Below are 26,253 nucleotides of genomic sequence, written 5' to 3'. Positions count from 1 at the left end.
TGTTTATATAGATCTGTCCTGAAAGGATTAGCTTTTCATGAACAACAGCCAGCCAGTGGAAGCTCAAGTTATTTAGGGGAGCATTACCCGCCACTATGCAGAGGCACATTGCTTTGCTATAATTCTCTCTCATGCTCTCTCTTCCCCAACACACACACACACACACACACACACACACACACACACACACACACGTAGGGGGAGGGAGAGAGAGAGACCTTGCAACATGAAATGGAATTTCCCTCAAAGGATCCATAAATATGGGGCTGGGGTTATCTTTTAGCGGTAGAGCGCTCACCTCTCATGTGCAAGGCCCTGGGTTCGATCCTCAGCACCACATAAAAATAAATAAAAGTTATTGTGTACAACTACCAAAAAAATAAACATTAAAAAATTCCATGAATATAACTCCAGCAGAACAGAGACTTCCGGGAGGGTGCCCAGGTGCTGTGGTGTGGTTTCAAGGTGGACTTCCATTTTACTTTTAAAAGAAGTGGAGGTGTGGCAGCTGGGGTCTTTACCCACTTACAAACTTTGTGCTCATCATCCAGACTCCTTGAGGCTCAAGGGAGGGGAGTGTCTGCTGCAGACTCTGCCCAGGACCCGATCAGGGCAGCCAGAAATAACATGAGCCTCTGCCCAGAGGGAAGGAAGATGTGGGTGAGGAAGAAAGGAGGACATCTATCCATTAGAAGGGCCTTGAGTCAAAGGCTTAGAGTTGCATCTGGGCTGTTTCAGAGGGGCAGCAGGAATAGGATATCAGAAATACTCACCCCCCGCCCAAAAAAAGGAGCAAGCCACTGTGATTTACTTAATGAAATAAGGGACAGCTAAAGGAAGGAGTAAAATTACATGCTCCTTAATGGAGCTCGGAAACCCTTAAAATAGAATATGGGTCATGTAAAGTAAAGCCTCAGGCAAATGGGAATTATCTAATTATTCTCATTTATGTAGAGCTCTGTTCAACCAGCAGCTGAATCGATACTGACTTATTCCAACCTTCGAACTCACTTCTCTGCCATTGCTATTTTTTTGTTCTTTATGTCAGTTTCTTGGAACTTTGTCTGGATGTGTTGTGGTGCCATAGCTTCGGGGTCTTCTCTCCAGTTCCTTAGGTGCTGGGGAGACCTGGCATTTTCCTGCTCCGCCATCCTACCGCCCTTCTGCTCCCTGTGGGTCCACTTCTGGGATTGCATCCTGCATTCCTGTCACTTATTCCACCAGATGTCATGTCCCTGTAAGAATAGTTCCCTGGCACGTGTGGTCGCTGCCTTTGTTGTTCAGAGTGAATTTTCCCAGCACTGGAGCAGCCGGGAAGACACCCAGAGGCCTAGGAGGGGCTGGCGCTGTGCACAGGGCGGGCAGAGCACACATGCATTGTTTTCAAATAGTTCAAGTGCCAGCCCATGAGGAGGGATCAAGCCCTCGGCAGGGCTCTGCAGGGCTCACTGATGAAGTCAGTTACCAGGAGGCGGCATGGGCTCAGTAGGAAAGAACTTTCTAACCAGCACAGCAGTGGAACAATTGATCCCAGCAGGCCCCGCACACTGGAAAGGTGGGCCAGGGCTGGAGTCAGAAGACACAGATGGTGACGGCTTACCTGGGGTTCAAGCTGGGCTGTCTGTGTGGGGCCGCTCTGCTTCCCTCCTTCAGCACAGACCCTTGTCCCTGTGCCTTTTCTGATTAAAGGTGGCTCTCTGGCCCCTGGTTCTCTTGGGGGAATCCTTCCCTCCCTACTGAGGGCATCTTGCATTTTGGGGAGACTTGCTTGTTTGGTGAGGTGCTAAGGGGACCCATGCACACAGCAGGGATGCTGATTAACATCCCGAAATGCGTAGGTCAAGCCCCAATAAAGAATGACCCGGACAGTCCTCAGTAATACTCTCCAACTCCGGGTAATTCTTTGTTGGTCTTGAATGGATGGAGTTGGACAATAGTATACGAAGTGAAGTAAGCCAATTCCCCCAAAATAAAGGCCGAATGTTTCCTCTGTTAGTGGATGTTGATCTATGATGGGGGCGGGCATGGGAAGGATGGAGGAACTTTGGATTGGGCAAAGGGAAGGGTCAGGAGGGGTCATGAGGACAGGAAAGATGGTGGAACGAGGTGGACATCGTTACCCTAGGTACGTGTATGATGGCACCAGAGAACTGAAATGTGGCACTCCATTTGGGTACGATGAATTGAAATGCGTTCTGCTGTCATGTACAATGAAGTAGAACAAATCAAAATTAAAAACAAAACAAAAATAAAATATGACCCGGCCCCAAATGTCAACAGTGCCACGTTCCAGAAGCCCTTGTCCAGACAGTGGACCAGAGCCGTCCTGCGGGGTGATGACCATCCTGAGCACTCCACCTACTAGCTGAGTGACCGTGGGTGAGTACCCTGTCTCCTTTGTCCCTCGGGGTCCACGTGTGTAAAATAGAGGTGGACTAGCATTTGCAGGGCACTCAACACATGGCCGATGCTGAGCTACATCTTCCCCACCTTCCTTCCCCAGTTTACTTAGACTGGTTTCTCTAAGATGCAGATGTGCAGACAGCGATGGGAGCCGGAGCATGTCTGGGAAGTATGAGTAACTCGGGCAGAAGGTAGAAGTCATCCAGGGGAGACTGCAGCCCGCAGAGGGAGCGCTGAGGAGCCATGTCCTCAGTGGGCACCGGCACCGGACTAGGGCGGGGGAGCTGGGCAAATCTTGCACTTGACAATCATTCTACTCCCGGTTCTGAGAGCTTCTGGGGTCTTTTTACAGAAACACCTCAGACACAAAGAGAGCAGCAGCTGGGTACTCAGATGCGTCTGAGCACTGTGAGCCAGACGTCTGTGACAGCCCCACCCTTCCTGCAGTCTCAGAGGAGTCAATGAAAGTTTATGTACCTTGAAGCATTTGGTGCCTGGTGCCCATGGCACCCCAAGAAGATCACGGATAAATTAATGCTTTGTAATGTTTTGTGTCATGTGACTCAAGGAGGTTGAATTCCGAGAGCTCTTGTCGAGGACTCTGGGTCAGCCACCAAATCAAGTGGAAAAACCAAACATACAGCCTTGAGAAATACTTCATCACAAGGCTGTCAGTTACTTATCTACTCTATAAAGCAGCTCGGTCACAAAACCAGTGAGTTGCTTTGATGGACTTATAAGCATTTTGAAGAACAGTTGTTTGTTTCTATTTTCAAATTTCAAATTGATGGTGCCTTGGGTCCTTGTCCCCAGCCATAATGATCAATAGACAGGAACCCAGGGTGCGAATTCAGGTGGATGGATACAAGATTGATTTTCTCCTTGACACTGGGGCTACCTTCTCAGTCCTGCTGACAGAACTCTGGGGGCAAACAGTGCTGTCCACCTCTCCTATTGTCGGGGTAGGAGGAAAGACCATCTATCCAAGAAAGACTCCCCTATTACTCTCTTCCATAGACAACTTCCCAACCTCTCAGACATTCCTAGTTATGCCCCAATGTCAAGTTCCTTTGCTCGGCTGAGATATTCCCTCTAAATTCAATACAACAATCAATATACAGGCTGCTAGCGTCGGTCAGGCCCCAGAATCGGTCTGTTCATCTTTTCTGGCCCTTTTGGCAGAAAGCTGGCCATTCTGCTCCACTTGTGAGGCTGACATGAAATACCACACTAACCTACTTGACCCGATTGAATGGGATACCCACACCCCCTCCACCATTTCCTGATTTTTCAGGATCTTCTTAGCAAGGGGTACCTCCGTCCTGCCCATTCCCCTTACTCCCATACTAGTGGTAAAAAAGCCCAATGGGTCCTACCTATGACTCATCAACACTTCCGTTAGGCCCATAAAGTTCTTCTGGGCCTACAACATACATCCTTTGGTTCCCAACCCATACACTCTGCTGGCTCACATGATCCTTACCCACCAATCAGAGCCCTGCTTGCTCACATGATCCTTACCCACCAATCAGAGCCCTGCTTGCTCACATGATCCTTACCCACCAATCAGAGCCCTGCTGGCTCACCTGATCCTACCCACCAATCAGACTAGCCCCTGCTGGCTCACCTGATCCTTACCCTCCAATCAAAAAGCACCCCATGCCAACTGTCAAACCACCCCTGGCTCTATAAATATGCAGAGCTGTTCCTCAATAAACGGGCATTTGCTCCCACAACAAGCCTTGTTTGTTCTTTCATTTCCCAATCCATTTCTTAAGGCATATTTCTTCTCAAAGAACTTTTATTATAATTTTATTAGAAAGATCTCCAACTGCAACAGCATGTAACTCACAATGGGCAACTGTCAGGTTTTGTGGTATCACAGCAGCCAAGAATGCTCTGGGGTTGAGCTAAGGGCCTATGGTATTAATTCCATGAGGAATGCTGTGCTTGGAAGCAGGTTTTGATGAAAAATTCTAACAAAGAAAATGTCTTTAAAATAGAGTGTTAATTTGGTAAAGACATTGAATCTGTCTTAAAATTGAAAAAATGATAGCCTTAACCCCAGAACAAATGAATCCAAATAAATTTGACATTATGGAAACATGGCTTATTTGAGAGTAAGGAGGAAACATAGGCCTTAATTCTAGTTTCACTGTCAGACCTGTTAACAAAAAATAAAATAAAAAATAGAAATGCCTACACACATCCAATTCTCCACAATGGATGTAAGTACCCAAGACAGACCCCTGGTCTTCCACCAGAGCCCTCGGGGTAAGGCAGCGCAGGCCACCCCCAGCTCTGCCACCCTGCAGCTCAACCAGCAGCCTCTGCACCCTGCTCTTTCCACATTGCCATCTGCCTGTGGGAAATGGCACTTTTTAGGGTGGACTTGGCTGTAATTAATCATCCTCTGATTTTAGCAACAGCAGTTGACTACTGTTCTGAAAGGCAATTTTTTCCAAACAGGCTTCTATTAGGAAAGAATGTGTTTACCTGGTGGAACTATTCTGGGATATTCCTCAGAGGGCAATTCCTTTCATTCTTTCCCCGATTCCAGGGCAAACTCGATCTGATAGGCATGCTCTCCTGCAAGGCCATGGTGTCAGGATCGGGAGGAAATGCGCTGCACTACTGAAGTACTGATCCAGATGGAGAGGGCTGCAGGAGGCGGCGAGGGAATTTTGTCCTGCTTTCCAACTGGGGCCTCAGACAAATCACTTCATTTTTGAGGCTCTGTTTCCTTCAACACCTTTACCATATCTACCCCAGAAAGTTCTGGAAGAAAATGTCTCTGGGCAATGCTGAGTCCCTCTCCTCTGCCCTAGTAAAAGCAAAGACCTGGGATGGAGAATCCACGAGGACATCCCATAAACTGCTCAACGGCTCAGCGGTCTCAAGGACAACTGCTGTCCTGGGCACAGCTGCCCCAGGAAGTTGCCCCAGGGCCTGCTGATCTTATGCCATTGAGACAAAACCTGGGGCAGGACACCACTGAGATGCCAGGGTCTTGTGAGCACACAGAATTCTAGTGCAGCCCGACTGGTGGTCTGCGTGTGTGCTGCTGTGTGCCTGCTCATGTCAGAGCACGATCCTATGAGCATCTGGGATTAGTGAGTGGAGAGGGAATTAGCTGGGAGCAAGGAAAAGAGGGATATGCAAATATTAATAATGATGATAAAGGCTGATTTTTAAAAAGGCACTTGTGATATGATCCCATGCTTGAGCAGAGGGTAACCAGTGCTGTGTGGGGGGGTGGTTTTTGTTGCTTCATTACATTCCGTCTTGCTCTGGCCTCCCCCAGTGAGGTTGATTAAGACATGCTGCTGGGAAACGGGAAAAGAAACAAAGAAGGGAGAGCCAACGTCAGGCACACTTTCTGGTGGCAGGTAATTGGAACTCACTTCTCTGGGACCTTCTCAGGGGCTTTCTGAACTGCACCTCAATACCATTCACCCAGAGGTCCCAGGGGGAAATCCTTTCCATCTGCTCCTGTTAGCATTGGTCAAGGGTGACTCCACCATGTTTCTGGGTTGTTCTTGCCTGGGAACCAGCAGTTCCAAGGGTGCCTGATGCCCTTGCAAGGGAGAAGCCTCGGGTCAAGCAGCAGATGGGACAGGGCCTGAGAAGTGTCTTTGGTTGTGATCATGAAGCCCAGATGGGCGGGCTACACCACTGAAGCAGGTCTAGGGGCAGGATGGTTTATAGTCCTAATGCAGACACTGGCTGAGTTTTCTACGACAAGTATGCATTATTGAGCTAGTGAAAAGAAAATATTTCTTCACTGTTGGAAAATAAAAAAGGTCTATTTATGTAATTCCTACCTATAGTTGATGGCTAGAGCTTCAACAATGTTTGAAACTTGACATGATGTCCTCTGTTACTCTTCCTACTCTCTTCCTTCCGATTTTCCCTCCTCTTTCTATATCTTACATAATTAGGCAGCTCCCACACCAATCCCCCAAGGTCGGCCAGCCCGGCCAGGTGTGCAGGCCAGAAGACGGAACCCCAGAGGCTACCTCTGGCTCCAGATAATTCATTGTAATTCTCTCCCTCTCTCTCAACTCTATTTCTGTCTCTGTTTTCTTTTGTTGCCTTTAGTTATTCAGTTACAGTCCGCTGTAGTTTCATTTATTTTTATCATGGCATATGGGGGGAAAGAAACCTGGAAGCATTTACATTTACATTTGTTAATGTAAACTAGGAAAATCTTGCACATCACAGAACAATTCCTGGTGCTTCCATCACAGGAAAAAAACCAATGAGGATCATTAAAGTGTGGTAAGGCACACTTTGCCTAGGACCATCAAGGTAGGGGGCAGCACGGCAATGGGGTTTTGCACTTGAGGAGGGACTGGGCTCAGCTCTAACTCTCACATTGGCGAGTGAGAATTCAAAGTGGAGTAGCAGCAAAGCAGGGCAGGGGTGGGGGGTTGTCAGTGAATGGAAAAATGTTACGAGGAAATATCAGGGGCAAGGGCTTCCAGCAGTACCCACCTCTCAGGATTCTCTCTGCGGGCATCACCAGGGGGTGGTGAGAGTTCAGGACTCTGAGAGTTGAAGAGTGATCAGATACTGAGCACGGGTCAGGGTCAGTGTTGCTAAACCAGCTTTTACAAGAACACAGAAAGGCCAAGCAAAGGTTCAGGGACTTGTGTGGTTTGGTCCAGCCGAGAATCTTTGTCCCTTACAGAGACAATGGCACTGATGCAGACCCACCCTTTCCCAGAGGTGGCTGGAAGTTCACAAGCTCTTCAAAGCTCTGGAATTAAAGAGGATGTTTGCAACTTTTGGACGCTCAGATTTCCAGTGACTCTGTCAACCGTAATGAGACGTCGATCTCTTTTTTAATGCTGCCGCCATGCACACAGCCACTTTTCAGTTAAAGACCCATTGGCAAAGGTTATCTCATTTTAAGCTCAGGTCATCAGCACCTGGGACAGAGTGTGGAGGAGGAGAGCTCCCACCCTGCTAGTCACCCCTCCAAGGCCAGCAGGTTGCTGCAAGGACAGCAATCTTTACCAGAATAGAAAGGAAAACAATGAGTGAAAAAAAAAAAAACCTTCATCCAATCAAGAAAGAATTGGATAAGCTGGACTCATTAAAATTAGGACCCTCAGCAACTTAGTGAGAACCTATCTCAAAACAAAAAATAAAAAGGACTGGGGATGTAACTGTGAAATAGTGCCCAGGATTCAATATTCAGTCCCTAGTAGGAAAAAAAAAAGTGAACCTTAATGTAAACTGTGGACTTTTGGTGATATATCGGCATAAGTCCATCAATGGTAACAGAAGTACCACTGAGGCCCAGGCCTCTGACAGGGTGAAACTGGGGAGGGATGCATAGCACACAGAGTAAACAGGAATTCTCTGTATTTTCCACTCAATTTTCTGCAACCTAAAACTGCTCTAACAAATAAAATCTACTTTTTAAAAATTTTCCTACATAATAAAAGTAAATGGCAACAAAAATCTTTAAGAAAGCGTATTGTTAAAAGACACTTTCTTCGTAATAGGTCAGGCTCCATTTCAGCTCTCTGAGAAAACAATTCTGATGGGTCGATATTCTCCTAACCCTGTCTCACAACGTTAATAGAAAACCCCAAGTGGTAGTCAGGAGTCAATCGTCAGGTCCCTGCAAGCTGAAACCCTGAATTGCAGGCAGCTTAAGTGCTTTACACATGTGTGGACAGTCAGCTGATTAGGCCCAGCCTTGGTTCCCTGCCCAGCACAGCAACAGCGATGGCATTATTGGTGGCTCCAATGCAGGATTGTGTCTTCATTCCAGACGTGTGAATCACTTTGGTATTGAAACAACAACTGTGGCTTCTTCTCCGCTCCCCAAACAAAGCAGCGTGCCTTCATACCTAGGCAATAGGATTGGAAATACTCCACTACACCCGCATGGAAACAACGCCCTCATCTAGCGGTGCCTTTTTGGAAGCCCAGGATATACAGGTCAGAGCACCAAAGTGTCACTCTCCTTTCACTGAAGAGGGGACGCGAATGTGATAAAATGTGAATTTCACCCAAGATACCTGTGTCACCTGTCCCAGAAAGCGTTGCTTCTAATCTGAAATGCATGCTGAGCTGTTCCAACCACTTAAAACCCTCTGCATTAGCAGATTGCTGGAAAACTGAGACCCAAATTCAGCCTCTCTTTTTTTAGCTCTCCTGGCACAGTGGGAGTGGAAGGATCATAGATCATTTATAAATGCGCTAACACCAGGAAGCGTAAATCATTTTATTTAGAATAGAGCTCATTTATAGACGTTCCTTAGAGTGTAGCTTTCCCCCATCTCTTGGTTTCGTTATTTTATAGGTGGAAAGTGGAGATAAGACTTTTCTTTTTTCTGAACAGTTGTTTTTCTCTCTGGAAATTTCTTGCTACCTCTCTCTGCCCAAGTAATTCTTACTATTTCCTTCAGCACAACTCAAACATCAGCCACCAGGAGGTTGCCTAGAACACTTTCTTACTAAGTTCTGGTCTTATGTTCTCTTTTCTTATAATCCAGTTTAATTATCTGAGAATTTCTCTCTCGCCCATTGGACCCCGAGGACCATGATAGTTGAGACAATGTACCTGGTCTGGTTATTGGCATAGAAAAGATGCTCATTAAATATTTAAAGAATAAGTAAGATGTGTGAATAAACATGGGACCAGCTTTTTTCCTCAACAGAATTCAGACCGCACAGATTTGAAGAGTTGGTGTAAATCAGCTTCTTTGTAAGTGGAGAAGTTCTACTACCAGCGCCCAGCTTCTCAAGTTTAAGTATCACTTTTCTCACCAAGATTTTCATTGCTAAACTTATATAGAAAGCTAAAAACTAACCTAATAAACACCCAAATTCCCACCACTTAGATTTGAACTTTATATTTTATCACATTCCTCTTTTTTAAAGACATGGATGGATACACAGGATGAAGATGTAGCTCAGTATTAGAGTACTTGCCTAGAATGCATGAAGCCCTGGGTCTCATCCCCAGCTCTACAAATAATAACAACAACAACAACAACAATAAAATAGAAGACCCAAGTAAAGGTCCCTTCCAACAGATATGGGACCTTAACATGTATCCTTAGTCAGCAGGAAGGAGGCTAACCTTTGTCAGTAGGCGATGTGTAGAAAGGGTTCTGTTCCTGGCTCAGGTGTGCTTCTGCAGCCCAGCAGCTTCTCTAGTTTCTAGCACATTGTTTCCCAGGGTGTAGATCCTGCAGAGCTCCCACAGGGCAGAGCAGCCAACAGCACCCAGTGGTCATCAGTTTGCCTCCCCTACTGTACCCTTGGGTAATTTTGTAGCTCCATTCTGCCCATGAGCAGCTTTCCAGGGCACCCTCTGGAGCAGAGGGGCAGACTCAAGCTGGGACAGAACACTACCACGATGAGTGCCCTGCAATCCAGAGAGCCATGGCCGTGCCCTCTCAAGGAGCTCTGGACCTCTGTCCTGTTGACAGAGCAAGTTCTATCTCAGTCCTGAACACAGTGATTTCTCCCTGTGTTTGCTATTTCTACATTCTTTAGAGTTTTCCTCTTATGAGTGGATGTACCATTATTCCAAACCCCTGTTATACTTTTATCTCCAATTTCTTTGTTTAAGTTGTAGAGTGGTTTCTTTTTCCTGATTGGACCCAAGCAGAAATAGATACAAGCAAAGATTCTTTTGAATAAGTGTATGAGATTTATCGCTTTTTAATAAGATGTAAAATTAATTAATGTTCTTGCCGTAGCATGTTCTATATCTGGATGTGTAGTAGGAATCCATGTGTTCTAAGCTTGTACTTTTTGCCCATCAGTAGCAGATTCTAATTGGGAAGAGCCACATGTAGGGACATGTTAGTAGCCTTGGGAATTCTTCATACTCCTGGCTTTTGTGAGCTGTGAGTCCCTGAGACCAGTGACCATTCTGATGAGAGTCTGGCCACAGGAGACAGTCTCTGCCCAGATGAGCATCTGTAAGTTCTGGACTTATTACTTTCCTAGTGTGACCACAGGGCATGCCCCTTTCGAAGAAATACTATTGGTTTTCTCTCTGGCTGCCATTGAATCTGCACACCTGACCCACAGAGGCCACATGACTCTGTGAACTGATCTTTCCGTTCTCAGGTCAGTGAGTTTGGTCCCCATGACTAGGGAAGTGGGAAGGACCCATGTGGAAGATGAAGTTCAATCAGCCCCCTAGAAGTACCTTGGCTTTAGGTGGAAAAGTCACCTCTGGACTTCAAAAGGAAATTTCACCCCCCACTTTACCACCTAAAGCAAAGATGTAGCTTTGTGGGGCCCTAAATTCAGTCTCCCCTAAATGCCTGGCCTGGGTCACGAATGGTTTGGTGTCCCCTGGGCTCTGTGGCCATGCTGCCCACACAGGACCAAAGACAGATGGGGTCTCTCTGCCCAGAGGTCAGAGCTTACACAGTTTTTGTGGTTCTGGCCAGTTCTTCCTTGTGTGTAGACGTCCTGTGTGTTAATCATTCTTCTGCTGTTGTCACTGGCAAATGGCAGATGTGTGGTCTGCCACTCTTGTGCAGACTCCATATTAACACCCTCTTTGGAGGCTGCCAATGGTAACTGCTGAGAGGACCATCTCACACAGATGCAAACAGGAATCCTTCTCAGATGACACTGTTAGAGCCACGCCTGGATGGAGCCTGGCGTGTCAAACTGCCACCTTGTTACCTGGGTCCCAAGTCGCACTGGATGTGGGACACATCCCCAGCTTGGGCACAAAGCCAAGCTCCATGTTCCTGCTGCAGGGGCCCTGCATATGAGACTACAGCCCAGCCACAAGGTGACCTGCTTGTTGGCCATGGAGAGGCTGCAGGGCACAGGGTGCTGCTCCCGGCAGTTTGACTAATTCAGACCTCAGCTCCCTTATGGGGCTATGGGGGGCACCATGCCCCTCTGGACACTTTTTCAGGTTTGATGCTATTGTTGCAGTTCAATTAGCAAACTCTGGACACTCAACTGAGGTCCTTGAAGTTCATCTTTGCTATATTGTCAGCTTTCTGGATCATTAGCGCTTCCACTCTCCCTGCCAGCATCTAAAAAATTTGATTCAAAGATTTGACCCTGCTTCCCTCACCTCTCTCTGGTCCACACCCCTCAGTGAAACAGCTTGGTCACTGAATACAGCTGTGACCTCAGAGGGAGTATAATCTCTGTACCACTTCCTAGGCAATAATCAGGATGAAAGTGGGGTGGGGAGATGAGAAAGGGACCTGTTTTGAAAACGGATTTCACTCTGCCCCTTTTCAGTTACAATGCTTCTTTTTGTTTTTGTTTTTATTGCTTTCCATCAAAGCAAACCCATACTTTTCTGGTTTTATAGTTTTTTGACAGAAGCTTAGACAAAGAAGAGGCTGGGAGATTCAAACTTATTTCTGGCTTAGGCCCTGAATTCTCTTGTGGGATTGACGCCATAAGCATCATAAGGACGAGGACCCTTAGCTTCACATACAGCTCACCAAGACCCCTCACAAGTTATATGTGAACCATTTTTCATTCTAAGTTTATGAAAAATGTCCTTGTACCTCTTGCACCTTACCCTGTTGGAGGAAGGTCTGGGTATGAATAGGGGATCACTAGGTGGAACAAATAAAATTGTCAGAAACCAGAACAGGGTCTGACAATTTTACAGCGATGAAGCACCTGGGAGGGATGACTCAGATCCCATGAGGGACAGAGAAATGAGAGGCATTAATAATCTTTTTATTTTAGAACTAGAGCTCCTAGAGGTTCCCATCTAAGGAAAACACCTGGCGTCTCTCACAAGCAGTTGCAAACACTTTGCATTAGCTGCTGCCAGACCTGCGGTACCCTGAAAGTGCACTGACCACAATTTGGTCACCAGTCTCCTTAACCTGACAGAGTAATGGATTAGAATCAGCCAGGGCTTGTCCCAGCTCCCGAATCTCCTGTATGAACATCCATCAGTGTCTGTCCTCATGCTTTCCCTTGTTCCCATTTGCAGTCATTTTCCAGGGCAGACAAGAGAATGGATAAAAGGCCATGTGTTCATGCGGTGGAGTATTATTCCACAATAAGGATAAACCACAAGTTCTGCACAGACAACTGCCACAAACAAAATGTTCAGTGAAAGAAGCCAGACACAATGCGTACCTAACACCCCCAAATAAAGAGGCACAGTGAGCCTATGGAGATGGGAGTCAGAAGAGTGGTTTTGTTGGGGTGATTTCTGGGAAGAGTCTAGATGAGGCTTCTGAGGTGCTGGCAGTGTTCTATACCTTGCTTTGGAAGGTGGTTAAGTGAGTGTGTTCTTGCAAAAAAACACGCAGTGAGCTGAAGATTAAGTATGGCTTACAACAACTTGCTATATATTTCAAAATAATTGGGCAAATATGGCCAGTTTCAGAGAGCATAAAGCTCAGGTTCTATGAGATAAATACACTAGAGAAGTCTACTAATAATAACTCAAAAACAACTTAGAAAATTAACTCAAATATGGAGGAATATGCAGTGGGGAAGAAACATTTTGGAGCTATGGCTCTAGCGATACACGTGTGGTTTAATCTAAATGGTTGAGTACAGATTATTTAGGTTTCTAGAATTCTGTATAAATGCTAAATATTCTTGTAACGTAAAAGGTCATCTGCAAAAAAAATCCATTAACAACCTATAAATAAGATATTTATGGGCTGGGATTGTGGCTCAGTGATAGAGCGCTTGCCTTGCATGTAGGTCACTGGGTTCGATCCTCAGCACCATGTAAAAACAAATAAGTAATGGTATTGTGTCCATCTACAATTTAAAAAGTTTTTTAAAAAGATATTTACTTATTGTTATGGACTGAATGTTGTGTTCTCTCAAAATTCGCTTGTAGAAGTCCTAACCCAAATAGGTTGGTGTGATGGAGTAGGACTTTGGAGGTTAAAGAGGTCATGAGGTAGAGCCCTTGTGAATGGGATTAGTGCCCTCATAAAAGAGATACCACGAGAATACAATGAAAAGACAGCAGGCTGCAGCCTGGTGGAGAAAGTTCACCAGAACCCAATCATGCCGGCACCCTGAATCTTGGAATTCCAGCTTTCAGAACTTCAGAAACTTTCAGAACTTAGAATTTCAGCTTTCAGAAATTTGTGAAAAACAAATTTCTGCTGTTTATAGACCACTATGTGCTACTTATAAGTGTGCATCTATGTGTATGCATTAGGGGAAGTTGATGGAGCTTGTGTGTGTGCTGGTGTGTCCACACCCAGAAGCCTAACGCCCCTCTTCCTTGTTAAGAAGGAAGAGGGAGGATGATAGCCAGAGTCCTGAACCAAGGGTGGCCCTGCCTGTCCTTTTCCAGGACAGATCTCCAAGATCTCCGAGGATTGTAAATGCAAGCCTGGGCTTCAGCGTATGGAAAGATTTGTCACACTTCAAGGATAGAACCTACTTTATATGACAACTTGAAAGTTTGATTTATAAGTTGTAAATATTTGCCGCAGTCTGGCTGGGCAAAATAACCTGGGGGTGGGGGGTGGTGACAAGCAACTTGTGAAGATTGAAACAGCAGGAGCCGCTTTCTTACCGGACAGTAGAGGTATCTATACCCAACTAATTACACACAGCTTAACTTAATTAACATCATCTAGATACAGCAGTCAGTCATTAAGGAATCTTCATCATCTTAATGGCTTTCTGGCGCTACTTCACAAACCACTCCTCCTGGAAAAGTGCCAGGCGCCATCTTAACCTGGTTGTGGCCCTCAACAAATATTTAAATAAATGGTATGTGGCTCTCCCTTTACAGTCTTTCCCTGGACTACCTAAATGTTTGGGCACATTGTACACGGCTCATTGAAAATGATGAGCCATGAGTTCAGAGGGGAGGACACTGTGGTAGGTTGGTTAGAGCTTTAACAAAAGTCTTCCTGAGAGCTCACTGCAGATAATGTCATCTTAGGTTAAGAAGAGGCTGTTGAGGTTACCTAAAGCATCCTGTATCTTGAGCTGGGCATGGTGGCACACCTGCACTTCCAGGTAGTTGGGAGGCTGAGGTGGGAGGACCACTTGAGGCCACCACTTCCAGACAAGTCTGGGAAACATAGCGAGACTATTAAGAATCCTTCTCAAAAAAGAAAAATGGGGGAAATCATTAATCTAGTACAATCCTCATACTTTACAAAAGAAAGCCCAGGGCGTTTCTGCAGATAGTAACACACCTGGGTCTAACCCTGGGCCTCTTGCTGTGAGCTCAGGCTCTTCCACTTCTGGGATGCTCCCTGTGGGCTAGGAGAAGCTGCTTTGGAAAAAACAAGGCATGTGGAGGGAGGTCCAAAGATGGCATAGAGGAGACCAGAGTCCTGAAACTTTTCTAACTACAGCTGAATGGATGGATGCCTCTTCACTATGACTGAAAATAGCCTGAAGAAAGCACCTTTAAGATCTCACACCTTGGGGCTGGGACTGTGGCTCAGTGGTAAAGTGCTTGCCTTGCTTGTGGGAGGTGCTGGGTTCAACCCTCAGCACCACAGAAAAATAAGTAAAGATACTGTGTGTTCATCTACAAGTAAATAAATATATATATAAAAAAACTCCCACCTGAGCTTTCAAAGTCATGTGAAGTGTGTATTCTGTTCTCTAACAAGGCTTGGGAATTAGACTGAGGGCAGAGCTCCAGCTGCCCCTTTGTTAGTAACTTTGGGCAAGGTATTGGACCGTTATACCTTGGTTTCTACCTTTGTAAATGGAGTAACAATACCAGGGGTGGGGTTAGATGACATACCGTATATCAAAATGCTTTGTGCTTAATAATCTTGGCAAATAAACCTCCCTGCATGTTTGAGGACAGAACTTCCCCAACGAATAGTCTCTCAGAGTCTGGTCCCATACCTCGATTTTGAACATCAGGATGGTATTATTTAGTGCTTAGGATGTACTCAGCAACAGTTTTGAAGAATTTGTGCCATGTTAACTTCAGAGTGGATGCAGAGTCATGCTGACGCCGAGAACATTTCCTGTGTCATGGCTCACAACCAATTCAGATGCATGCTAAAGGGCAAGCCTTTCTTTCCAGAGTTCTTTTCTACTTTTGTCAGCAAGGAGAGCTGACATGACTTATTTTGTAACAATTCTTGTGAACCTGTGATTATACTCTTGGTCTAAATCTACTGATGAGTTGGTTACGATGACATGTTATTGCTTTTCTGGATTGCTGAAAAATACAAGTTGCTGGAAAAGCCATGGGTAAATGTATATGGTGTGCAGAAGGGATCAGGAATAGATCAGTGTTACAGTAAAACCAGCAGCCATCTCAAGTGTTACAAAATCATGTTATGACATTAGAAAAAAATGGCTCTGGAGTTATATTTTCCTTGCAGGGGCTATGAAGTCTACAAAGAAACAGAATGTGAAATTGTATGGGACTATTACTATGTTACTGCAAAGTAACAGAATTGTTCTCTCCCTACCCCTGTGGATTTATTTATTTAATTTTTTTCAGGAGTTGGGGGGTTTACTGGGGATTGAACTCAGGGGCACTCAACCACTAGCCACATCCTCAGTTCTATTTTAATATGGTACAGTGGCCTTGGTTCCTCTTTGGCTTTAAAATGAGATTGATAAATTAAATCAATAACAAGAATCAAATTCAGGTTTGTCTGACTCCAAAGCTGGGATGCTTTCATTAAGGTAGTACTATAGATTTTCTAAGTCTTTGAATATTTTATTTATTGTATATCACTCATAATTTAATTTTCTATTACAAATTTTATTTGGCACAAAAGAATAAAAGTTGTACTTAACTCTTATGGGAAATGATTAAATAGGAAGTTTTGTACTTTTCAACTTTAGTCGAGGTCATTTTCTCTCATTTGATTTATTTGCAAAAGACAGGGTGATAGTAATTACTTCTAGCCCTGTAAAGACTCTCGTTTGGCCTAACAGAACATTTTCAACAATCCTCTCTTTCAAACTTGACCTTTCAGGGTTGACAATGAAGTTCAGTATTTTCAAAACATTTTAAGAGTTTGGTTATTCATTTTAAAGTATGTTAACATTACACAGTCTAATTGTGCACCATCAATGAACAGGCAAATTTGTTTCCATAGGATAGCTCTATTCTGTCTTCTGAGTTGGCCAGCCATTTCTCAGAGATTTGCCACTGTATGTACTCATTCAAGTTTCAAAATATTAACAGTGTTTATCACCAGAGGTCTGAACACAGTCATGACTGTACCATCCCCACATGGAGACACTGGGCCATGCTATGTTCTTTGTAGCACCACTAATGTGGGAAGTAGCTAAGGATTCAGCCCTGGTTGTGGGGACTCAGTGTTTTTGTTGGTTGTTGATGAAATCTCACATCCTTTGAGTTCCATCTGTCTCCATTGCTGTTGAGCACTTTTCAGAGAGCTCTGAGGAGTTGTGCATTTTCAACATAGAAGGAAGACAAGTCAAGGAAGAGTGTCAAGTCAGAAGGGGCTTATTCTACCTTCCCTTCAGCAAAGTAGTTTCTTCTTTGAGCGTGGCTGGAAAATATCTTAAGATATTCATTTCTGGAATTTTCTTTTGGCAGTGCTAGGGATCTATCTCAGGGCCTCTCTTATGCTAGGCATACTCAGTGGTAGCCCCACCCCAATGGAAATTTTCTATGCAATTGCCCCTTTTCCTTCCTCCACCCATGGAGGTATCCAGCCTAGTTTTATTGCTTTCACAGGACTTTGTGATAGGGCTGAAGAGCAAAGTCACCTGGAAAATTTACTGAATTGGTCTCAAAAGCTTCTATCACAGGACAGCATAAAGACTTCTGGAGGAGACTGATGGAGCAACAGGTTTTCATATGGAGGCCATGCAGCTAGAAGATGCAGAAAGGAACATCTGTTGTCCCCTTGAAAAAGAACTGCTTTTCCTTTCTGACCAAACTAAACTCGACAAGTCTGAAGGTGGGGCAACAAGCAATTGTTATAAATAATCTGCATGACACACAAAATTTGTACTGTACCCCCACCATAATCTGGCTTGCTAGTTAGATAGAATTCTCTAATAGTTTGGACATCACAAAACACATGAGGTGTTTAAGAGACAGCTATCTTTTGGCATATTTCACATCACCTTTACTCATGTCATAATTATAGACTCAATGTTTTTGTTTCTGCTTGCATGAACTCATCCTCTTCAAATTGATAGAAATTGTTCTTTACATGCTCAAATTGCCATTGGCTGGCCACGCCCCTGGGCAGGATCCTTTCTGTAACGGACCTCTCTGTCCCGCTTGGCAGTACCTTACAAATATTCCTCGAAGAATCACTGCTTTCAAGCAACTCTGAGTTCTAGGCCTGTCTTGCTTTCCCTGATCCAAGAATTAGCTATTAGTATTTCCAAAAATTCCTTTAGTTGCTATTATTAAATGATACTGCAAAGGATATGATCTGACCCTAGAGTACATGTCATTCAAGTAACTCCTTGATGTTACCAGAGTAGCACCCCGGGACCCACGCAGGATATTTTAGTGAAGGAATGGAAGCCTTTTAAATGTACATCATGCTGATATTCTCGTTCTCTTTTCTCATTCAAGTAATTCAACAAGTGTTTGGGGAAAAGTTCAGTGGGAAGGGAACTAGGCTAGAGCAAAGGTCCCAGGTAGAAGTACATCTGGTGCATTCGAGGAACAGAAAGGAAGCCAGGGTGGCTGGAATGGAGTCACAGGAAGAGAAGTGTAAGACGAACTTGGAAGGTTAGAACACAGCCAGACCAGGTAAGATGTCGAAGGCTGTTGTAAAGACCTTTTTTAAAAAAAAATGTTCCTTTGAATGAAATGAGGGGCCACGAGTGATTGTGAGTTGCAAGAGATCTGGCTTCTCTGCTGAATGGTGAGAAAGGAAAGAGAGGGAGCACAATTAGGAATTTCCCCCATGCAAAAGGTGATGAGCTTAGCTCAAGGTAGTAGCAGAAGAGATAATCAGAAGAAGTCAGATTCATGACTATTAGGACAAATAGAATTTTGTGATGAATTAGATATGTAATGTGAAAGAAATAGAAGAGTGATGTGTCAAAATGCATTCTACTGCCACGTATAACTAATTAGAGCAAATTTTAAAAATGGACAAAAATAAACACACACATTTGTAATATACACATGTGCAATTAGCCTATAAACCAATCTAGGGCTTTTTCTTCTACTCCAACCAACAAGTCAAATTGAGAGTTGGTTAGATGAGGACACCAAAGTTCCTTTCATTTCAAAAACTTGAAGGCAGGTCAGTGATGTGCTTTTTTCTTCATGTCAGAACATCAATTCTAGGACTTCTCGTTGGCTCGTTTTTGCTATGGTCTGAATGTTTGCTTCTCCATATCCACATGTTGAAAGCTGACCCTCAATATGGTAGTCTTAAGAGGCGGGGTCTGGGGAGGTGATTAAGTCATGAGGGTGGTGCCTCATGAATGAGATTTGTGCCTTTAAAGAGTCTGAAGAGACCAGAGTTCTTCCCTTCCCTAGGTGAGGATACAGGGAAAAGTCACCATCTATAAAATGGCCCCTTGACCAGACACAGAATCTTGTTTTGTTTCTTTTTACTTTTTATTTTAAATAAATGTTATACTCATATGAAGTTGTAAAAATTGCACAGGTGGTTCCCAGGTACACTTCCAATTGCTTCCCCCAATGATAATGGGAATTTCTGCATAAGCAATCATGTTGTCCACAAATAGGAAGAGTTTTACTTATTTTTTCACAATCCACATGCCTTTTTTCCCCTTATTGTACTGGTTAGGATTTCAGTGCTTTGTTTAGTTCTTGTGGTCAAAATAAACATCTCCTGAATTGAAGGGAAAAAATTTCAGCCTTTAACCATTAAGTGTGATGTTAAGAACAGTAAAATTGCTTTTTATTAGGTTGAGGAAGTTCTTGTGTATTCCTAGTTTGCTAAGTGTTTTTTATCATGAATGGGCACAGAATTTTATTAATTTTTTCACATCAATGAGTATCATGTTGTTTTTCTTCTTTAGCTTCTTATATGATGGATTGCATACTTTTTAAAATATCAAGCCAGGTTTTATTTCTGAAATAAATCACATTTTTTTGTGTATATTTTAAACATAGTGTTAACATACTAACATATTTGAGGAAGTATGCATCTATGCTATTGAGGATTTTTAGTCAGAACTTTTTTGGGGGGCAGCTATCTCCATCTGGTTTTGCTTTTTGGTAATACTGATATCCTAAGATGAGTTGAGAAATGTTTCCTCTTCTATTTTATGGAAAAGCTTGTGTGGAAGTAATACTATATCTTCCTTAAATGTTTGCTATAGTTCTCCAGTGGAATCATCTAGGCTTGGAGATTTCTCTCTCCAAGATTTAAGAACTTATTTTCTTTAAAAGTTATAGAAATAGTCATATAATTTATTTCATTTATGGTACGTTTTGATAATTTTTGGTTTTTGAGAAATTGGTGTAATTCATCTAAATTGTCAAATTTACATACATAAAGTTGTTTGTAGTATTGTCTTATTATGCCTTTTAATATCTTTGGGGGTCTATAGTGATATCCCCTCATTAATTTCTGAACATGCAAATTTGTATCTTTTTAATTTGTTGGTCTAGGTATCAATTTTATTGAACCTTCAAAATTCTTCAAAGAACTGTCTTTTGAACTGAATAACTTTTTTGTTATTGCTTTCAATTCTCTTGATTCCTGCTCTTGTGCTTATTTTCTTGCTTCTGTTTGCTTTTCATTTGTTCTTTTCTGATTTCATGAAGCAAAAGCCAAATAATTTGAGAACTTTTTCTTTTTAAATTTATATTTAGTATGATTTTCCCCTAAGCTCTGCCCTAGTGCACAGATTTATTTAGTGTAAATTTTCCTTTTTTTTTTCCTTTATTTTTTGGTGGGTTGTATGTGTGGTTGGGGATTAAACTCAGTGTTTTACATGCTAGATAAGCACTCTACCATAGAGCTACATCTTCATGCCCATGTGGTATATTTTAATTTTTGTTTAGTTCATTGTGTTTTTAAATTTTCATTGAGATGTCTTCTTTATAGAGTATTTGGAAGTATGTTGTTCAGTTTCCAAATACGTGGGGATTTCCCTTTTACCTCTTTTCAATTTTCTATATTTTTCCCATTATGGTCAGAAAACACACTCTATGTACTTTCAGCTTGTTTTATGACCTAGGATGTTATCTGTCTTGGTGCATTCCTAGGTGCACATTAATAGAGAGTCTATTTTGCTGTGTCAGGTGAAGTATTCAATAAATACTAGCTAGATATCATGGATCTCAGAGACCTCGCTGATCTAGGTGATACTTTGGTTGATGGTGCTGTTCAGGTATTTTTTCTCTTTTGCTGACTTTCTACCAGTTATTAAAAGAGGGTGTTGAAATCCCCAAATACAAATGTGGACCTGTCCATTTCTCCTTCTGGGTCTGTCAGTTTTTGCTGAGCATGCTTTGAAGCTCTGCTGTTCTCTGTATACATGACTCAGAACTATTTATTCTTCTTAAGGATGGACCCTTCTATCATTTAATCTCACTCTGTCCATGGAAATTTTCTTTGCTCTGTAATTGACTTATCTGACATTAGTATAGCTAGTCCAGTTTTATTTTGATTGGTGTATGCCTGGTATATCTTTTCCACCTTTCAATTTATTTATATCATTATCTTTGAAATGAGTTTCTTATAGTCAACATAATTCTGATCCTCTCTGTTAATTTGGTTTTAATGGCATATTTAAAACATTTACATGAAAGTTAATTGTTAATGTTAGGAGCTAAGTTGACCATTTTATGATTTTTTAAAAGTTTGGTCCTTTTGATTTTTGTTTTGCTTTCCTTTTCCTACCTCCCTGAGGAAGGTTACTTGAAATATTTTTAGCATCCCATTTTTATTTACCTGAAGATTTTGTTAGTATATCCCTTTTGTAATTTTTGGGGTGTTTTTGAAATTTTGGTGGTTGCTCTAGGAGATAAAATATACAGATATAAGTAATCACAGTTCACTAGTATGAGCATTTAAGTACTTTACTACAGACTCAGAATGTGGATCAAGATGTTATTTGACACTGTACTTCTCTTCTAAAACCTATTGCTGTGTTGATTCTGGTTGGTTTTATGAATTGGTTACTTGAGAGTCTTCCCACAACTTTAAGTACAAATATTTTAAAAGCAGTAAGTGGTAGAATGAGAAACCTTATCATTTAGGTCCCTTTACACACACACACCCCTGTGTTACTGTTTTTCATCACTGTGACCAGAACACTTGAAAGAGGAGAGGCTTACTTTGGCTCATGGTTCCAGATGTCTTAGTCTATGGTCAGCTGACTCCATTTCTCTGGCCCTGAGGTGAGGCAGAACATCATGGTGGACAGTCATGGAGGAGGAAAGCTGCTTAGCTAATGGTAGCTGGGAATCAGTGGGTGGAGGAGAGTGATAAAAAAGGGCCAGGCAGAATCTACAGTTCAAAGGCATGTTCCCAGTGACCAGCTTCCTTCAACCATACCCCACCTGCTTATAGTTTCCACCTCTCCTCGTGGTCCATTCAATTTATGATTCCATCAAATTCATCCATTCATTCATTGATGAGGGTACAGCCTTCATGATCCATTCACTTCCCCAAAGTCCCACCTCTGGACACTGATACATTGGGACTGAGTCTTCAACACATGAGCATTTAGGGGATATTCTAGGTCCAAACCTTAACAGAAGGAGTGATAGATGGGTTTTGTGTAATTTTTTTAGACAAAAGAAATGACACCATGTCTCCTCTTAGAAGTGACTTGGTATAGTCATGATGGTGCAGGGGAGAAGAAAGAAAAACATTCATGATTGGTTGGGTGAGTGCTGTGGCCTGGGCATTTGTGTCTCCAAAATTCCTGTTGAAGGCTAATCCCTAAAGCATTTGTCTGGAGAGATGGGGTCTTTATGAAGTAACCAGAGGTAAGGTGGAGGCTTCAAGAATGGGATTGGAGCCCTTATCAAAGGGCTTGATAAATGAGTTGGTGACACGGGTCTGTAGTCCCCAAGACTGGGGAGATTGAGGCAGGCAGATTTCAAGTTCCAGGGTAGCTTGGGCAACTTAGCAAGACCCGGTCTCCAAATAAAACATAAAGACTGAGCTTGGGAGTAGCTCAATGGCAGAGCGTTTCCCTGGCCTGACAGAGGTGGTGGGTTTGATCTTCCCTACTTCAAAAAGGGATGTGGGGTAGGAGGAAGCCTGTTTGGCCCTTTTAACCCTTCTGCCACGTGAGGACACAGCAAGAAGACACTATCTATGAGGAACAGGTCCCCATCAGACATTAAATCTGCTGCCACCTTTATCTTGGATTTCCTAGTCTCCAGAACTAAAAGAAATACATCCATGTTCAGTCTAAGGAATTTGGTTATAGCAGCCCAAGAAACTAAGACAATACGAGGAACAGTATCTTGTGAATAAAAAGAGGCATGGGCTATGCAGAGCAGGGCTCACTCACCTGTGGCCAGAGGTAAGGCTGTCACACAGGTGATGTGGTATAGTTTGTGAAGTCCCTTCCCTCCTCAATGAGGTGTTAGTAAGGCCCTCTGATTGTGAGGGTGGGATAGAAGGTGTTTGAAATTTGGGGAGAAAAGTGAAGGGATGAAGGAGAGCTGGGTGGTGAAGACTATGGAAATGAACTGAGGCCCACCTGTTCTGTTGTCACAAATATAAACTGATTTCAATTACAGTGCCTGTGTGTAATATGATGGCAGAAAACAATGAATCTGGCTTCAGACTCTCATCCTCTGAATTTTCACTTTCCCTCACTCATACCACCCCTCATTTTTCTATTGTTCTTAAAGACTTGCTCTTAGGGAAAAAAAAATACAGAAAATAGAGCATAGAAACAAATTGAAGACCAGGGTTCGACAGGTGTGCCCTGTGATGGAGTGTTTGACTTGTGAGGGGAACACAGCGGCACCTGCTGGACACTGCATGAACTGCTAGTTCAAGGTTGCTCCATTGCATAATCAGATTGTTCCACATTCCTTCTGTTACATAATTCTCTTCTCACACTGAGTTTTCAGCCATTGATAAAATAAAATACTACACAAGAATTAGTGTGGAGTACACAATCTGATTCCAAAGTTTGAGGAGCTGTGTGGCATCCAACAGGCTCACATACCCCACACTAAGTAATTGTAGTTAAGAATTAAATTGTTAAAAATTTAATTTTAACTTATTTTTTCAAATAATCTAAGTTGCTAAGATATAAATTCTCATTAAGTTGTTTGGATTTAGCTACTTAATTGTTATTTATTTTGGCCTGAGCTACAATAGAAAAATATGACTCTGAATCATTATTAACTGAGAACATCTGGGAATCTCTGACTTAAAGATGAATTCTTGTTGCTTTCTCTATTTCTTCCAAGTAACGAGTCAAAGCCCTTGAGGGGTGTAGTTGTGTGCAGTAGAAAATCTCAGACCCAAATCTAAAACTTTCAATGTATAAATCATGACAAATATTCTCTCCACCTCACCCCAGCAACTTTCCTCATTACCTTAAAACTTGAGCATTAGTATCGCTTCTGTTTTAATGGAAGATGGCTACACCACCACCATCTACTCTGAGTGTTTAAACCCAAGAAGGAACATGTACCTCTGTTCGCTGGAGTCTTGCGTCTCTAAAAGAAGACTCGATTTGGATATTCATCCTTTTGTCAACATCCATTCCAAATTTATAATTCTTGACAGATGGTTTAGTCTAAATAATTGTGGCCTCAGACCTGCTTTCTTTTCTCCATCTAAGATACCAGCAACACCTATGTGTATGGTAATAAGATGGCAGCTGGCTATGTCGATGTGTGTGTGTGTGTGTGTGTGTGTGTGTGTGTCTGTCTGTGTGCAATGGGATCAGTCTTTCAGGAGAATGTCTGCTTCTCTTCCCTAATCCCTCTTGAGTTTTCCAAGTCAAGATTGTGCTAGTTAATGTTGGTTAGGTCCAATGCTCAGGACAAGGTCTGGGGCACATGGTAGATATTTGAAAAACTGTTGCTGAAATATGGAAATTAATAAACTAATGTTATCTGATTTTCAAAAGCATCTATACTATAAAAGCTAAACGAGTTCGAGTTTTAGGGCCTCACAGATTTATAAAATATTTTCACTGCCCTTAGTTAAAAGCATTACCTCTTTTTACTTTGACTTATCCTCCACATCTGGTTTCATGTCTGGTGAGGCTGGAGAAGTTGCAAATTTTTTGGGATTGAGCTCAGAGCAAGCTGAGTTAGAATATATTTGGTTTATCAGTAGGCTATATAATAATGTGATTGACATTCACATATTGGGTATAGAAACAGCTTCCAGGAGTCCTTCATTGTGAAGAACACATCCCAGGGAGGGACACAAAACTGCAAGTTGGGCTATGTCTTAGGGTGAACGCTTCCTAAAGGACCTGGAACTGGAGGAAGGTGGGTAGCTAAGAAGATCTAGGTTAGGAAAGTGGGCTTTGGAAGATGCAGCCATTCATCAGATGTGTGAAATTATAAGCTGCTAAATCTTTCTCTTTGACATCTAGTCAAAATGCATGTTCTCTTCTCACAGGAAAATATTTACAACGATATATGTTGACTACATATTTTTTTTAAACGAGAACTTCATGGTGTAGATTGACCAGAATTTTGTTTGTTAGATACAAACCTATGGCAGTACCACAAGTAGCAAGGACATCTGCGGGTGAAGTCACATAGCTGATGCTATCTAACTTACTGGTTTGCTTTACCACATCTGCCATTTCCTATTCTAATGAAGTCTGATGGTTCTAGATACCAAGTTGCCAGAATTAGTGAGCGTGCCTGAATTTTCTAAATCATCAACAATAAATAACTTCCATCAATCACTAGAAGACCAGATTACTTTTGATCTTTACATAAGTGACATTACAAAATTGTTTTATGAAGGTGATCAAATAGTCAAAAAATATAGGCAAATGACTATCCAGCAGCTAACTATGATGTTATTTTTCTGGACTTACAATGTATTTGGTTCAATCAGCTTTATAAAAATTGAAATGTGTGATTTCTTCTCTTGCTCTGAATAAATACACCTCTTTGTATCTAATTTTATTTTCAAGTTTTAAACTTTTTTTCCCTTTTGACAAATGGACATTTGATATCTTAGTGACGGTTCTTCACAACATAAGAACCAGTCACTCAATCCTCCTGTATCATTTGTGGTAAGAAATCAGGCTACTGAAATAGCCTCATTTGTTCTATTTTGTGACAGGCAATCTCCGAAAGAATACATTTTAAATTATGCTGTAACACTTGTGTATTCTATTTGGATTTTAAGAAGCAATTACTATATTTTTAGATGTGATTATGGTTATATTAAAAATAGTTTACAGGGCCTGGGGTTGTGGCTCAGCGGTAGAGTGCTCGCCTAGCACATGTGAGGCCCTGGGTTTGAACCTCAAAACCACATAAAAATAAATAAAGATATTGTGTCAACCAAAAAATAAATATTAAAAAAATAGTTTACAGAGATATGCAATAAAATATGGACTAAACAACATATCTAGGATTTGTTTCAAAATACTAGTGGAGGAGAATTGATGAGAAGTGAACAATGCAGGTTTGCTATAGGGTGATAGTCTGCAATCCAGTAAATTGGTACATACAAGTCTATCACACTATTGTGTGTATGTGTGTTTATACACACACACACACACAAACCTAGAGTTCTCTAGAATTGTTAGTATTAAGATATTCCATCTGGTTGTCAAACTCGGTGCTCATAACTCAGTATTTGTTCTCTATTCTGTGGCACTGGACACTGGAATCCTCACTGCCATCTGAAACTCCCCCTTCAGCCTCTGTGCTCCTTCTCTCCTTACTCTCTAAACAGTCTCCATCTCATACACGGGATACAATTCCTCCCACAGGCCCTTCAGTCAATG

The 26,253-nt window shown here is 42.5% G+C and overlaps 1 long non-coding RNA gene across 1 annotated transcript in view; it reads left to right on the top strand.

Moving 5' to 3' along the window:
• Window positions 1-8,134: 8,134 nt before the first annotated feature.
• LOC144249833 (uncharacterized) overlaps window positions 8,135-26,253 on the top strand; it is a 56,876-nt gene continuing 38,757 nt past the window's right edge. The window contains exon 1 of the long non-coding RNA XR_013342332.1: window positions 8,135-8,361. This is a non-coding gene — a long non-coding RNA (uncharacterized LOC144249833). The remainder of the gene's footprint in view (window positions 8,362-26,253) is intronic.

This window comes from Urocitellus parryii, chromosome 2 (genome assembly GCF_045843805.1).
Source record: "Urocitellus parryii isolate mUroPar1 chromosome 2, mUroPar1.hap1, whole genome shotgun sequence".
In the NCBI taxonomy this organism is placed as follows: Eukaryota; Metazoa; Chordata; class Mammalia; order Rodentia; family Sciuridae; genus Urocitellus; species Urocitellus parryii.
The sequence above is the reverse complement of the archived record's forward strand: the minus strand, read 5'-3'. Positions and strand labels throughout refer to the sequence as shown.